The sequence below is a fragment of the Cupressus sempervirens genome, chromosome 2 (assembly GCF_028749045.1).
Source record: "Cupressus sempervirens isolate cs-2001-9-10 chromosome 2, ASM2874904v1, whole genome shotgun sequence".
Classification (NCBI taxonomy): Eukaryota; Viridiplantae; Streptophyta; class Pinopsida; order Cupressales; family Cupressaceae; genus Cupressus; species Cupressus sempervirens.
The window spans coordinates 501,911,875-501,928,767 of NC_143119.1; positions in this window are offsets into that span (position 1 = coordinate 501,911,875).

Genomic DNA, 16,893 nt, shown 5'->3' on the forward strand with positions numbered 1-16,893 from the left:
GAATGGTGAATCATAAGAATTGAGAATATAAACTCATATGGGGTGCATATAAAGATGGACAATACAAATTAAAGTTAGGATATAACATCATCATCAATATACAAAGATGGGAAAACATGAACATCCCCTTGGATTTATGTTGGGATTTGACTTGTCTACTTAAGGAAGGTATTTTCCTTTTGGAAGCAATCCAAAATCAAATCTTAACTATCAATAGATTTACCAAAATGGGATTTGAATGTCATTCTAGATGTAGCCTTTGTAAGGCTAACTATGAAACTATGGAACATATTTTCTTCAACTACCATTTTGCACAAGAATGCTAGTATTGGATTAAGAATAATCTTAATTAGACTTCTTTGTTCCCCTTGGACATATAGGATCACCTCTAGGGATGGCCAATTAAAAATAAACTAAGTATCTATGATAAAATTTGGAATATAAAACTAGAAATCCTTATGTGAGAGATATTGAAGGAGAGAAATAGATGTATATTTCAAAATATTGAATCTAGCATGCTACCCTTTCTCAATAAATTTGAGGTAGCTATCATTGAAGTTATGAATTGTCACCTTCAGAAAACATTAAAAACTAAAGGGACATTTTCAAAATGGGATGGGATGATGAGGAAAAATTTGAAACACTTGATTAATCCCCCCTTATTATACCCTAAAAAGGAAAGTATAGCCAAGAAAGAGTGCAAATGGGTAGCACCCCTGAAAGGATGAACGAAATTAAAATTTGATGGAGCTTCTAGAGGGAATCTAAGAAAAGTTGGAATAGGATGCATAGTGAAATTGGAAACTAGAGACTAGATAATAAAAAGACCCAAACTTTTGGGAAATGTAGCAAATAATAGAGCACAACTAGAAGCATTAATAGAAGGTTTAAAAATAAGTTTAAAACATAAGATCACTAAATTAATCATTGAAGGAGATTTGCAAATTATTTTGAATGCAATTAGAAAATTTCAGACACCAAACTGGGTGATGAATGCAAAGCCTAAAAATGTTCTCTATTTAATAGATCAATTTGAAGAGATTAAAATCCAACACATTTTTCATGAAGGAAATATAGAGGCAAACAAGTTAGCTAATATAGGAGTGGAGGGTGAAGACCTTACACTTATAGCATCTTAGAATATATTAGAGATCAAATAAACCTAATATAGTAAATAATTGATGGGAGGAGTAAGGCTTAGATTTTATGCAAGATTGTGTGTTGTCATTAATTTCTTTTAATAAGAACCATTATTATAATTACTCTCATATGAAGAATACAATTAATAATCATTATGAAGCATGGTTATAATGTGTATTCATTTCCATATAGTGTTGAATCATGATTATTTTTAAGCAAGTATGGCATTAATAATTTTTTAGTTCCTTGAGCGCAGTCATCTCCTATTTAAGGCTCGACATTCTTAAACTCATTATGGTTCTAGAATCATGTTAGTCAATTAGTATGGAGTCTTCTATTTCCCTCTTTCATTCTTTATAAGTGAGGACTATGACATTTAGAGACTTAGTAAAATAGGAGAGGTGGAATTAGATGCTAAATCTGATAGATGACGTGTCTAAATTTTCTATCTCTTGGGAAATTGGGGAAAAGGTGTTCAATTATGAGTACACTTGGTGTACAAGCTTCCATATCATCAACTAATTTATAGGATGCATGGCTAGGGAAACTGTAGAGAAAGGGGAAATAGTTAGCTTATATTATAATGTCTTTGATCAAACCTGGCTTGTGGGTCTGGAAAATGTTGTACTTAGCATGGATGAGAAACTACATACCTTGCTTTCAAAGGTTTCTATGGCATATGATCTGGGAGAAATACTGCATCTTAACATCTCTAGGAGGCCATCAATGCATATTAGGGATAATATCTAGTTCTTTAATACTTGCCTAAAATGTCTAGGTTTGTATTAATTTCTTGTTGAGATGGTGAGGAATTAGAGAGGATCCCAATAAGGAGTGGCTCGTGTTAGATTGTGGTGACTGATCAGGAAAGTACTGTACATACTTCATAAATAGTGGGGTTCGGGGCATCGCCCCGAAAATTTTTTTTTTTGGAAGTAGCCGACATCAACATGGTAGCCGACATATTATGGCCGACATATGGCCGACATGTTATAACCCTAAAGAGGTTTAATACTTGTATAAAAAGGGCTTAGGGTTGGGTATTTTTGATATGTGGTGATACGAAATTGGTTCTTGCGGTGGTATTGAGCTGTAAGGGATTACGGATTGTAATCAGGTTGTAATCACTGGATTGTAATAAGATCGAACTTGCCGTTTGGTGGACGTAGATCAGGGATTGGGTGAACCACGTTAAATCTTGGTGCCTTGTGTTCATTTCTGTGTGTTCTATTATTTTCTGTTATTGGTTATATTTGCATGTAGTTTTTATTTCTGTCCGTGGTTTATCCTAACAAGTGGTATCAGAGCCTAGTTGTTTCTCAGTTATCCTCTGCAGGAAAGTCTCACGGTTAAGTGGGAGTCTCACGGTTGAGTGGGAGCAATGGCAGATGATGGTAAGCTGAGGGTTGATAGGTTTAATGGGCAAAACTTCCAGTTATGGAAGATGCAAATGGAAGACTATTTATATCAGAAGGATTTGTGGAAGCCGTTGGAAGGAAAAGCCAAGAATCAGGGAACTATGTCAGAGGCTGAATGGGATCTTTTGGACAGAAAGGCACTTGGAAGCATTCGGTTATGCTTGGCACCATCGATGGCATTTAATATTACAAAAGCAAAGACGACAGAAGATTTGATGAAAACCCTAGCGACACTGTATGAAAAGCCCTCCGCTTCAAATAAGGTATTTCTCATGAAGCATTTATTTAATATGAAAATGGCAGAAGGTGGATCTGTTGCAGATCATTTAAATGAGTTTAATACTATTACTAGTCAATTATCTTCTGTGGGTATCAATTTTGATGAAGAAATTAGGGCTCTCTTGATTTTGTGTTCTTTGCCTGAAAGCTGAAATGGCTTGGTAATGGCGGTGAGTAATTCTGTTCCTGGATCTAGTACCCTAAAATATGATGATGTGATCGGTGTTATTTTAAGTGAGGAAACTCGTAGAAAATCCTCAGGTGGATCTACATCAGGAAGTGCTTTAAATGCACAAAGCAGGAGCAGAACGACTGAAAGAGGAAGTAACTCTGGAAATCGTGGGAAATCAAGAGGAAAGTCAAAGGGGAGGAGGTCTCAATCGAGAGGACCAAATGATTGCTGGTACTGTGGGAAACTAGGGCACAAAAAGAAAGATTGCTGGACTCGAAAGAAAAATGAAGGAGATAAATTAGATGGAGACAAAGAGGCAAATGTGGTAAGTAACAAATCCGAAGAGGATGCTTTGCTTCTGTCTTTAGAAAGTGTTGATGATTCATGGGTTTTAGATTCTGGTGCTTCTTTTCATGCTACACCTCATAGAGGTTATTTCATTGATTATGTCCAAGGGGATTTTGGGCTTGTTTATTTGGGGGATAATGAACCCTGTCAGATTGTTGGAAAGGGAAAAATTAAGATTAAGTTGCAGAATGGGAATCATTGGCTACTACATGAGGTAAGACATGTTCCAAAACTAAGTAGAAATTTAATTTCAGTAGGGCAACTCGGTGATGAGGGTTGTGTAGTTACTTTTAATGATAAAAATTGGAAGGTTTCAAAAGGTTCCCTTGTAGTAGCAAAAGGTGTGAAAGTAGGCACCTTATATCTTTGTATAGGTCATATTGTTCCTTCTACTTTGATTTTTTTAGAGAAAAATGAATATTCAGGAACAATTACTGCAGATGAGCAGGGAGAACAAATAGCTGCTGTGGATTCTGATACAGCGCTGTGGCACAATAGACTTGGGCACATGAGTGAGAAAGGTATGAAAGTACTTCATTCAAGGAAAGTTTTACCAGGTCTAAAATGTGTGAATATGGATTTCTGTGAAAGTTGTGTGTATGGAAAACAAAAGAGAGTGAGTTTTGTAAAGACAGGGAAGGAAAACAAAAAGGAGAAATTAGAACTTGTGCATACAGATGTATGGGGACCGGCTCAGGTATCTTCCCTTGGTGGCTCTCATTATTATGTTACATTTATTGATGACGCAACTAGAAAAGTATGGGTTTATTTCCTTAAACAGAAATCTGATGTATTTCAAACTTTTAAGAAATGGAAATGCTTGGTTGAAAATGAGACTGGTAAGAAATTAAAATGTCTCAGATCTGATAATGGTGGTGAGTATTGCAGTCATGAATTTGAAGATTATTGCTCCACTAATGGCATTCGTAGACAAAAAACTATTCCAAGGACTCCACAGGAAAATGGAGTGGCTGAACGCATGAACAGGACTATAATGGAGCGCGCAAGGAGCATGAGGTTGCATGCCGGGTTGCCCTTACACATGTGGGCGGAGGCTGTCAATACTGCAGTATATTTGATTAATAGAGGTCCCTCTACTCCTTTGGGCTGTGGTATTCCAAAGGAAGCATGGACTGGCAAGAAGGTGAGTTATTCTTTTCTCAAGACCTTCGGTTGTGAAGCTTTTGCTCATATAGACTCTGAAAATAGAACCAAGCTAGAAGCTAAATCAAAGAAATGTGTATTTGTTGGATATGGCATTAATGAATTTGGTTATAGGCTTTGGGATTTTGAAAATCATAAAATTATAAGAAGCCGGGATGTCATATTCAATGAAAAAGTGTTGTACAAAGATCTGTTGCAGCAACATGAGAAGAAAGAAGATGATTATGTAGTGCTGGATGATACTCCAAAAGCTGATGTTCCAGCCATTCCTCATGATGTGCAACAACCGCAACAAAAAATACCACATACACTAGTGCATGTTAGACGGTCAACAAGGCCAATTAGACCTCCACAAAGGTTTTCTCCCTCTTTGTATTCTATTTTACTTACTGATGCCGGTGAACCTAAAAGTTATGATGAAGCTATGCAGGTGGATACTAAGATTCAGTGGGAGTCTGCAATGAAAGATGAAATGGACTCTTTGCTGAAAAATAAGACATGGGATTTGTGCAAGTTGCCTGCAGGTAAAAAGGTTTTACAGAATAAATGGGTTTATAGGTTGAAAGAAGAGGAAGGAGGTAAGAAAAGATTTAAGGCCAGGTTAGTTGTAAAAGGATTTGCACAGAAAAAAGGAATTGATTTTGATGAAATATTTTCTCCTGTTGTTAAAATGACTTCTATTCGTACTGTTTTAAGTCTTGTGGCTACTGAAGATTTGCATTTAGAGCAGATGGATGTTACAACAACCTTTCTTCATGGTGATTTGGATGAAGAAATATATATGGCTCAGCCACAGGGTTTTGAGGTCAAAGGTAAGGAGAACTTAGTGTGCAAATTGAAGAAAAGTTTATATGGCCTGAAGCAAGCACCTCGGCAATGGTATCTGAAATTTGACAGTTTTATGCATGAGCATGGATATAATAGGTGTCATTCAGATTACTGTGTTTATTTTAAGAGGTTGGATGATGATAGCTACATTATTTTATGTTTATATGTTGATGATATGCTTATAGCTGGGTCTAACATGGATCATATTAAGGGGCTGAAACGCCAATTAGCACATGCATTTGCTATGAAGGATTTGGGGGCAGCAAAACAAATCCTTGGTATGAAGATTTGAAGAGATAGGAAGAACAGAACATTGACGCTATCTCAAGCTGATTATGTTGAGAAGGTGTTGCAACGTTTCTCTATGGAGAATGCTAAAGCTGTCAGCACACCTTTACCTGGTCATTTGAAATTGACTAAGGAGATGTGTCCCAAGACACAGGAAGAGGAGGATAAGATGTCCAAGGTACCCTATGCTTCAGCTGTAGGAAGTTTGATGTATGCTATGGTATGCACTAGACCAGATATTGCACATGCAGTGGGAGTCGTTAGCAGGTAGATGAGTCATCCAGGTTTTGAGCATTGGAATGCTGTCAAGTGGATTCTCAGATATTTGAGAGGAACATCCAATAAGTGTTTACACTTTGGGGGCTCTACTACTGATTTACAGGGCTATGTTGACTCAGATTTGGCTGGGGATATTGATACCAGGCGGAGTACTACAGGTTATGTCTTTACTGTTGGTGGGGCAGCCGTGAGCTGGGTTTCTAGGCTACAGAAGATTAATGCTCTCTCCACTACAGAGGCAGAGTATGTTGCTGCTACAGAGGCCGCCAAAGAGATGATATGGCTTCAGTTCTTCTTGGAAGAATTGGGACATCCTCAGAAGGATAATTTTTTGTTCACAGATAGTCAGAGTGCCATTCATCTTGCTAAGAATTCAGCTCTGCATTCTAAGACCAAACACATACAGTTGTGGTACCATTTCATTCGGTCAGTTTTGGAGGATGGATAGTTAAAGCTGGAGAAGACACATACCAATGAAAATCTAGCAGATATGTTGACAAAGGTTGTCACAAGGGAGAAGCTGAACTCCTCTTCAGCTTCAGTTGGTCTTTTAGACTAAATGTGAATAAAAGAACAGCAGAGTCCAGGGTGGTTTGATCCAGTGGGAGCCCCATGCGGTAGTTGTATTGCTACAGGATCAGTCTCCAAGTGGGAGATTGTTGTTTAGTGTGGAGCCTGATCAGTCCCCAAGTGGGAGATTGTTAGATTGTGGTGACTGATCAGGAAAGTACTGTACATACTTCATAAATAGTGGAAATTTTTTTTTTGGAAGTAGCCGACATCAACATGGTAGCCGACATATTATGGCCGACATATGGCCGACATGTTATAACCCTAAAGCGGTTTAATACTTGTATAAAAAGGGCTTAGGGTTGGGTATTTTTGATATGTGGTGATACGAAATTGGTTCTTGCGGCGGTATTGAGCTGTAAGGGATTACGGATTGTAATCAGGTTGTAATCACTGGATTGTAATAAGATCGGACTTGCCGTTTGGTGGACGTAGCCCAGGGATTGGGTGAACCACGTTAAATCTTGGTGCCTTGTGTTCATTTCTGTGTGTTCTATTATTTTATGTTATTGGTTATATTTGCATGTAGTTTTTATTTCTGTCCGTGGTTTATCCTAACAGCTCGTTAATTTTCTACAAGAATTTAAAGCCTATGTTGAGTCAAACATCAATTTCAAGGATCTGGATAGGCTAGATTTTATTCTTCCTAATTTCATCAAGTCCAGTAGAGAAATTTTATCATATGTTTTCTTATCAGGCTCGCAAATAGATGATGTGGAAAAAGATATAGAAATCTTGATGGTTTTTTGGAAGAAGGAGATGAAAGCTTGACATTAAGTTCTGATAATTGATGTTTTAGGTTTTTGCTTGCTTTTTCTTTATCTATTTCTCTAGTGGGTTTAGGTATAGTTTGTATTCAACCTGATAGTCGTATCGATGCATGGTACTTGTTTCAGCCCTAGATATGGCTTTTTGTTGTTTCTTTTTTGGTTTTATCTGGTTGTTACCTCTAGCTATAGTGTTGCATCCATAATGTATATATTATCATTTATAAATCATGGAGATCATGGTGTCATTGTTATGTTGGTTCTTGGCATTCCCCTTTATATTAACTTAGTGAATTAAGCTTTTATATTTGGTGATATCTAATTTTTACTTTCTAAGGATGATAGGAAAGTAAGGTAGTTGTATGAATTTGGAAAATTGGTACCAGGTTTTTAGTTTAGAGAGAATTTATGATTTAATTATCTTTAACTCTTTAACATCTTTGCAACTAATTTTGGGGAAATAGTCATATGTAATCATGACCTGGTAACTTAAGCACTTTAATCATGAACTTGGAAAAAGATATTGTAGATTACTCATATCAATTATAACATTAACACCACTAAAAATAAATGATAATCTAATAATCAAATCAATTTAGCCCCAAATAAAATTAGTAGGAGAGTAGAAATGTAATTGATATTTAGAATAAGTATAGCAAAAATAATGTTATTTTGGTTTAGATCTAGAGGTAGCTAGTAATAAAATTTTTTTTAGAATTCATTAATGTTCATATTTATACTAAATTTATTAGTAAATGTTTTATCTTCATTAATACTATTGTTAACCCAAATACAAAGTTTGTAAGAATGTGTGTAGAGAAAGTGGTTACTACACAAGACCATTGTGTATTGTTGTAGGAGAGAAGTTTAGATCATATAAAACAATATCACCTAGTAAAAAGGATGACACTTCACCCACTAAGATTATTATAAGAAATAGAGGTGTAATTAAAGAATTAATATTGGGGTATGCCCCTTTTATTAATGTATTTTGTATAGGACTATGGTCCTAGGCTAGACTAGAGGTTTTTTTCTCCGTTCTTTCCTACTAGTGCCTATTTGAATGGATTAATTCTAGAAATTTATTAAAATTCAATATATATAATCAAAGGCTTTGGTCATTTACTAATTAAAAAATACATATATTTGTTTGTAACTTATATTACTCATTGATGGATTTTTTGTCCTATCAATACATAATTATTAACTAACCTCCTTGAATATCCTCTCAATTGAAATTGAACTAGAAATGAAGTTAAAATCACCCCAATCTACACTCAAACTCCTCAAAATATAGTAATGAACTCTTCAAAAAATAAATTAAAAACCTCCATGCACTAAAAAGAAAACTCCAAGTCTCTGAATTTCAAAAAGATTTATTATCAATTAAGTATGTTATATGTATTTTATGAGTTGTTGCTCTCTCTCTCTCTCTCTCTCTCTCTCACACACACACACACACACACACACACACACACACACACACACACACACACACACACACACATGAGCCCATATGATCCCATCATGAGAATGAATGAACAAACAAACATCACTTAATTAGAAATAGTTTTTGGATATAGGCATTGATGCTCACATAGCCAATGAAGCAGTGAAATGTTTTGGGAGGTCAATACCCATTAGAAAACTACTCTAGCTCAAAAAAGTTCAAAAGTTAAAAATATTTAAGAAAATTAAAATATTGTTATAAAATCCTAGATTATTATTAATTATTTTAAATATAAAATTAAAATTATTTCAATTTTATTAAAGTAAAAAATGATAAATAAGATAAAGTAACATTTTTAAATTAATAATTGATAAAAATATAATATAATTAAATTAAAATTAAAGTAAAAAATAAGATTTTTTTTGATTAAGTAAAAATAGGTTTTAAAGGACTTGAAACCTTTACATCAACATAAGTCTAGAGATAATCATGAGAAAAGAACATTAGAGAAAAGTATCTAAAAACAACATGAGACAGACCTCCAACAAAAACATTCAAGAGGTCACACAAGACAGAGCTGGAAAGAACAAAAAAAGCACAACAAAGGAACAACAACTAACCAGCTAAGAAGTCTTTATCGAGTTAGCAGCCTGATCCACTAGAGTTTGCATGTTTTTAGCAACAGCCTTCACCTCATCCTTCTTACTGAATTTTTCATTCTTCTTAAAGTGAGCATGGGTGCGTTTACTTGGTCCCTGAGTATCAGCCCCTAGAGGGGAATCCTGACCCTTATTAGACTCATTCCTCTTCAAGAGATTACTCACATTGTCTGCCATTTGTTTGAATAGTTTATCCATAAAGATTTTTAATAAATAATAGTTAAATTGAATTAAAAATGTAAGTATTTTAATAATAAGAGAATTACATAAGACTTTTAGTGCCTAAGAAGCCCATATATATTAGAGGGCATAGATTAGTTTACATTTGTATTATTAATTGATAAAAAATAAAATTTAATTAATTTAAAATTAAAGTAAAAAATAGACAAGTCTGCAAAAGATTAATTAACATTTCTATTATTAGTTGATGAAAAATAAAATTTAATTAATTTAAAAATAAAATGAAAAAATATAAAATGGGTGCCTATCATACAAATAAATAAATAAATTGGCAAAAATAAATAAAATCATTGGCCCTTTTGAAGCTATGTAAATATGAAAGGGAAAGAAAAATCACTCTTCTCATTGATGTTGAGGAGAGATTGGAAAAATTCACAACTTCATTGCTCATTGACAACTAACAAAAGCTTCTATGATTCTTCAATTGTTTGAAAGGATTGGCGGCAAAGAGGGGTTGAAGAATTTAGTAGAACATGGTTTTTCAATTCATTTGGTGTTCTGGCTTCTTAGCTTCATTTATAACTTGGTTAGTATTTTTTTTCTTAGTTTGATATCATTTAATAAGCTTTAAAGAAATATGTAATTTCTTATAGGATTAACTAGTAGTGTAGTTTAAAATTGTGATATTACAATCAAATTGTTGACCTGTTTTCACATATCCTAAAAATATGTTCATTTCGTCTGATTGAGAATTAACACAAAATTTGTTCAATGTCATTTTTTAGTAGCATTTTTCCCAATGTGGGTATAGAAATTTTACTAAAAGAGAAAATTTAATGGCTGACTTTTTCCACATCCTATAACAATATGAACGAAATAGATTCTAGGAAACAAAGCACATACTAACTAAACACAAGGAACAACATTTTTGAATTGTACATGTTTAGGACCTTTTGAAACATTTAATAGAGCTTCCTAGAATTTTATTATTATGAACATGGATGGTTACTGATCCCACTGTATAAGATGGATGTCAAAGATATAAAAGTATAATGAATACAAAGACTTGAAGGGAAAGAGTTTAAATTGACAAATTTGTCTAGGATCTCCATTGGTAGAATAAAGACTGAATTAAGTTGTGTATAGGTTAAAGGTATGACTGAATACTCTCATTTTCCTTATAATTTAGCCAACACCTCAAAACCCTTATAACCCACCACAATCTTTTCTCCCATCACACTTTGCACATTTTATCTATAGTAACTATCCCATACAACAACAATCTCTCTTCTCATTTCTTAATTCTTTCCAATCCCTTCTGAACAATCTTGTTAATCCTCAAAACCTAGAGACATATGTTGAAACAAAACACCAATGATCAATGTACCTAATCAGTACAACTAGACTCATTCCAAGTCACATAAATTTTATTTACTGTCAAAGTGATAATTCTAGCGTATACCCACTAAGATAGCCATAATATTGGCCACAAATTCTATCCCCACACATCCATCTTATCATGACCCTTGTTCAATTCATGGATATTCCCTCCTAGACCATCGACTTCTTTCATATGCTATTGTATTTAATTTTTTTGTCAAAAACTAAACATCTCTATTTAGTGGACTAATGTACCAGACAATCCTTTGGTCCAAACTATGTGGAAGTTGATGTATGACTCCCTACTGTCTTGGAGGATTAAAGTACATAGATTTACCTTTATATCAATGAGATGTTTGATTTTGATTGCATGTAAAATGTGGGGTTTTCACATTTTAATAGTCCTTGTATTACCCTCAATAAAGGTTGAGATAGTCGAATAAGAACTGAAATATCTTTCATGTCCCTTATTAAAGTTTGATCGAACAATCAACATATTTTCATGCATTCAAGCCTCCACCAAATACAAATAAGGAATGTATTGAATTAGTTTATATATTTGATTTGTATCAACACCCAAAAGTGATTATTCATAGAAGAATCATTTTCAAAATAATTATAGAATTTTCCTTGTATTGATTTGAAAATGTTTACATCAACCCCTAAAATAATTTTGGCCTCTTTTTACATCATATTTAAATAGATCCAAGACCATTTCAATTGACAACCTTCTTATAACTTCCATTAACTATCCTTTTGATCAGTTTATAAATCATTAAATATCCTTGTCAACTTTACTTGTTAATGAATAGCCTTAATCTAATTACATTAGACATTTCATTACATTAAATTGGTCACTTGGGACCTTTGGAACTCACCTAAACCTATGATGCTTCTTAATATACCCTTTACATAGCCATGAGGCCTTGTTTTTCCAAGATGGCCATTTTAAACTTATTGATTAGAAATTTAGAATCACACACCCTTGCGACTTTCATAGTCTTATTACAGTAGCTTTGTCTACGAAGACCTTATTTACGTGAAAAACTTATTGACTAGCATTTACTATCTTATTAATATTAAAGTTTGGTTGTAGATTGAATACATTCTGTAGATGGTACATAATATCATGGTTAGGTGAAAGCACCCCATTAACCACAAGTTCCAAATATCCATGTATCTCTCTCAATTGAGCCTCTATATCCTTTAGAGCCAAAATTTTTCCACTAAGCTTTGTTTTAAGTATGCTGATAGTAATTTCCTTGAAATCCCTTAACAAAATCTCTACACTTGTTTTCTCAACTTTATGGAAACAATTTCTTATTGACCATATACAAATACCTTTTGGCTTTTCTTAGTTAAATTCTATTTGATTTCTTCGACATTATAGTAGGCCTTAGTGGGGATCCCTAAAATTATTTTTTGTTTGTGCACATAATTTTCTAGGTTACCAAAATTAATGCAAAAAACATTATATCAAAATTACTTGAAAGCAAGCACTATAACTTATAGGATCCCATGGATCCTTGGAAATTATAGAGGATTGGTAATTTGAGTAGTCATAAACTGTTAAGAGTATATTTCAAAGAACTTTACTGTGTGTTTATAATTAAGGTATTTCAAGTGACACAAAAACATCATTAAAGAGATAGATTGAAAATCCCTATAAAGAAATAAAAATGAGATAGAAGAAAAGCACATTGTGTAGTGCCTACCCCTAGGTCACATTTTTGTTATCATTGTCGAACTCTTTTAGGGCTAGTTTTATGTTGATGATTAGTAGCATTGTTTTGAGACTATCAGATATTGTGTTATGGATTCAACTGATATATGATGAGATTACTTAGACTCTACATTTCATGTATGCATGATGATTATTTTTAGTGTTTTCAGTTATTAATGATGAGTAGTAAGTTGACTTATTATCATATGTGTCTTCTTATGGATACTTACCCCATGCTTGCATGTGTATGGTGTGTGTGTTTACTCTTATGTATGGCGTGTCTGATGTGGTTAAGGAAGGGAGTCATAGTCACCTACTAGTTGGGATCTACATGATGCACCACTTCCTGCCATTGCTTATTTAGCTTAGTGTATATATTGTGCTTGTGCATGCATGGTTTTTATGCAGGTTGCAGGTACTAGGTATCAACTTCCCTGAATTGCCAAGATGAGCGTACCCTATCACATTATCTCAATGATAAGAGAGGGGAGATAATTCTCAAGTCCAAATCCCAACTCTTTAAGCCATTTGTCCTAATTTAAAATTAGGACAAGTATCTGAGTTGAGTACCCTCCGAATGCATCAGATGATGTAATTCGTGATATTAACCCTTGGCTTGATTTTGTATGTATTTTGGCTATGATGGGTTTTCGTATTTCTACCTTGTGAGTCTTTGATGTATTTTCTATTAATTAAGCCTAATTAAAAGATTTAATTAATGGTTTAACTTAATGGAAAATTAATATGATATTTTAATATTTATTGTATTTAATTAATTGAGAAATTAATTAAATAAAATAATTAAATTTGAAGATAAAAGTTGTAAGTTTAAATTTGGAATGTGACAATATTTATTTTAATAATAATATATTTGGAGTTCATTTTTAAATAAATGACTAAATAATATTATTAGTAAAGCTAATAAATATTTTAGCAATTAAGTTCTAAAAATGAAATTTAAAAGTGGAAAATATATTTAAAATTATTAAAAGATTCTAGATTTCATGTGATTAAAATATAAATATATTAAGGTTAAATAAGTGAAGTTATTAAAGTTAGTGCATGAGATTTAATAAATAAATAAATCAAATTGAAAAGAGTAAAGTTAATATTATATTAATGATTGTGCATTATTTTAATGTTTTCTCACATAGGAGTTTGCAAATTCTTGGGAGTTGTCATGTAGACAACACAAGAGTTTGCACTCTAAGTATGCACTAGTCGTCTACACTTAGGAGTTAGCATTTTATTTGAGCACATGGTGTCTACAACCTTATGACTCATCTAGAAGGTTGGAGAAGACTCATGCTTGGTTGTCATGCTTATCTTCTAGTTGTTTCTAGGGACATTCTAGATGCATCTTAGAGGCCTTTAAATAGAGGCTCTCCTAGTGTGTTTGGACAAGCTTCGATGCTTACATGCATTTGAGAAGCTCATATGCTTCTATATGCTCATATGTTTCTACATGCTCATATGCTTCTATAAGCACTTTTAGTCTCTTGGAGGTTTCGGTTGGCTTGGATCTTGGAGGAATTGTGAATGTTGGAGAAGGAAGGGATTTTCTATGGACTTTTGAGGCATGGAAAATTAGCATCAGTGTCCAGGTGCACTCATGATATTCACATATTCCCTTTGCACTCTTTCTCTTCTTGTCTTCATCGTGTCTGTTATATGTGTCTAAATACTCTCTGTGATTGAATCTGCATTTTGAAATTGGAATCTAGATATGTATGTTATTGGTTGCAAAGAAAAAATAGAAAACCCTAGATCCAATTGAGGAGGAAATTAGATCTGAAACGGGTTTGGGTTTGATTTAGAATCAAATTGATAAATAGATTTGAAAAGGGTTTCTAAACCTATAGTCAATCTATTAGAGGAATTAATGGGTAACATTTAAAGAAAATTTTTAATCCATCATAATGAAAAGCCCTTTCTATTCTAAAATATAGATATGCTTTTATATTACAAATCTACACATATTCATGTACACACACACACACACACACACACACACACACACACACACATACATATATATATATACATATATATATACACACACACATATATATATATATATATGTATATATATATATACATACCTATATATATATATATGTATATATATATATATGTATATATATATATATGTATATATATATATGTATATATATATATATATATATATATATGTATATATATATATATTTAAACACTATATAGCTGATTGATAATTTGCGTATATATATATATACATATGCACACACACATATATATACATATATGAATATACACACATATATATACATATATTTATATATATGTATATAATTGTAGAGGAAACTCTTTGTATAAAATCCAAAATTGCAAATTTTAAAACGTTTATAAAAAATAAAATAAAAATCATTTAAATTGAGGAGGGGCGAGATTACCCACCCCATACCCCCCTTTTCTTTATGTGCCAGCGGGTACTGTGGTCGCAGGGTACCTGCGACGGACCCTTTCTACTGTCGAGATGTCAGCGGCATTTTTAAATAAAGCCTGCGCTATATTTCAGGCACGACCTTTATAATATATTGGCCAGCGATTGAATATCACTTGTAAATTTGTTTAATACAATAATGATATATGTTGTTTGCAGGGTGGGTACAGCATTTCAAAAATCCACGCTTGCATTCGTCATACGTATTGCAAGTTTATAATGACTAAATTTTATATTTTATAAAGTTATATATATATATATGAATATATATATATATATATATATATATAGATTATTTTATAAATGTTATTTCATGATTGATAATTGTTAAATATGAAATAACGACTTAACAATAATTTGTTAATTATTGTTAGTCGAAAAGAAACATTGGGTTCATTTAAATTATTAACTTGAATATGGTTGACTTTACTATTAATTTTATTTAATGTATATTAAATATATTATTTAATATATATTAAATATATTATTTAATATATATTAAATAATTTAGAGATGGTAATTTAATATTACGAGATGATTTTAAATTAAGAAACTTAAATTTTAATGATATTGGACAATGGGTCATTGTTACATTTTGACCTTGTTATAACATAGCTACGTTTTGAATTATTGTTATGATTAATACGTTATGATATAACTTAATGGCATTTAGAGTTAGTAAAATGTTAGCTAATGAAGCTTATGTAAAGGACTCTCTAGGTCGAATATTTATAGATGGGTTTATTATTTATTAATGTTTGTTGGGTCTAACAAACTATTACTAAATAATGGCATAAATGGTTTAAATAGTTATTAATTAATTAGATTAAAAGTTAATGATTGAAGTTCTGTAAAAGATATTAATCAATTTGAATTGGTTAATAAATTGGAGGAGTATTAATTAATTGGATTATAAATCAACGTACATAGGGGAATTTATTTGAGGATAATAATTGGTATTGGGGTTTTATTGTAGCAAGTCATTAAAGAACTATTAATATTAGAGGATTGGATTATGGTTATGTAATTATTAATTAAATTAATTAATTAGAGTTAATTAAATTAAATTAATAATTAAGTTATGTAATAAAGTTTTAATGGATATGCTAATATCGATTCTTATAGTGGAGTTGTTAAGTATCTTCATCGAAGTTGATAAGTCTTATTCTAATAACTTGAATAATGACTTTAGATATTTTAATGGTTATTAGAGATGATTTAATTGTTATAATGATTAAATTAAAAAGCTCAAAATTTAGTAGTATTTAAATAAGTTTTACTTGAGAACTATTAGAATGTTAAAAGGTCATGGATGGTGTACCTATGTTAATTGTTTGATTAAATTGATCATTTTAATAAAGTTATAATTTTCTTATTCGAAGACTAGTAATTGGCTCTCTTATAATTTAACGAATAATGATCCTTTGAGTATGTTGAAAAGTTGAAGTAATATTAAGAAGAGTCATTCAATTTGTAACATTGATCTTAGCAAAATAAAGTGAATGGTTTTATTAAGTGTCAAATGATTTAATATTTATCCTTTAGCTATTCTTAGAATATTATTTTAATGATGGAAAGAATAATGCTATCGGGGAACAAACGGTTTGACTTGTAAGTCAAATGATTAAACTTAGACACTTGAAAGTATACTTGAAACGAAAACTAAAACCTTTGCACTTTATTCAACTATGTGATTTTAGTAAACCAGAACATGTGTTTGCATTGTGTTTTTTATATGCTATTTGTTTTGGGTTTTGGGTTGACTG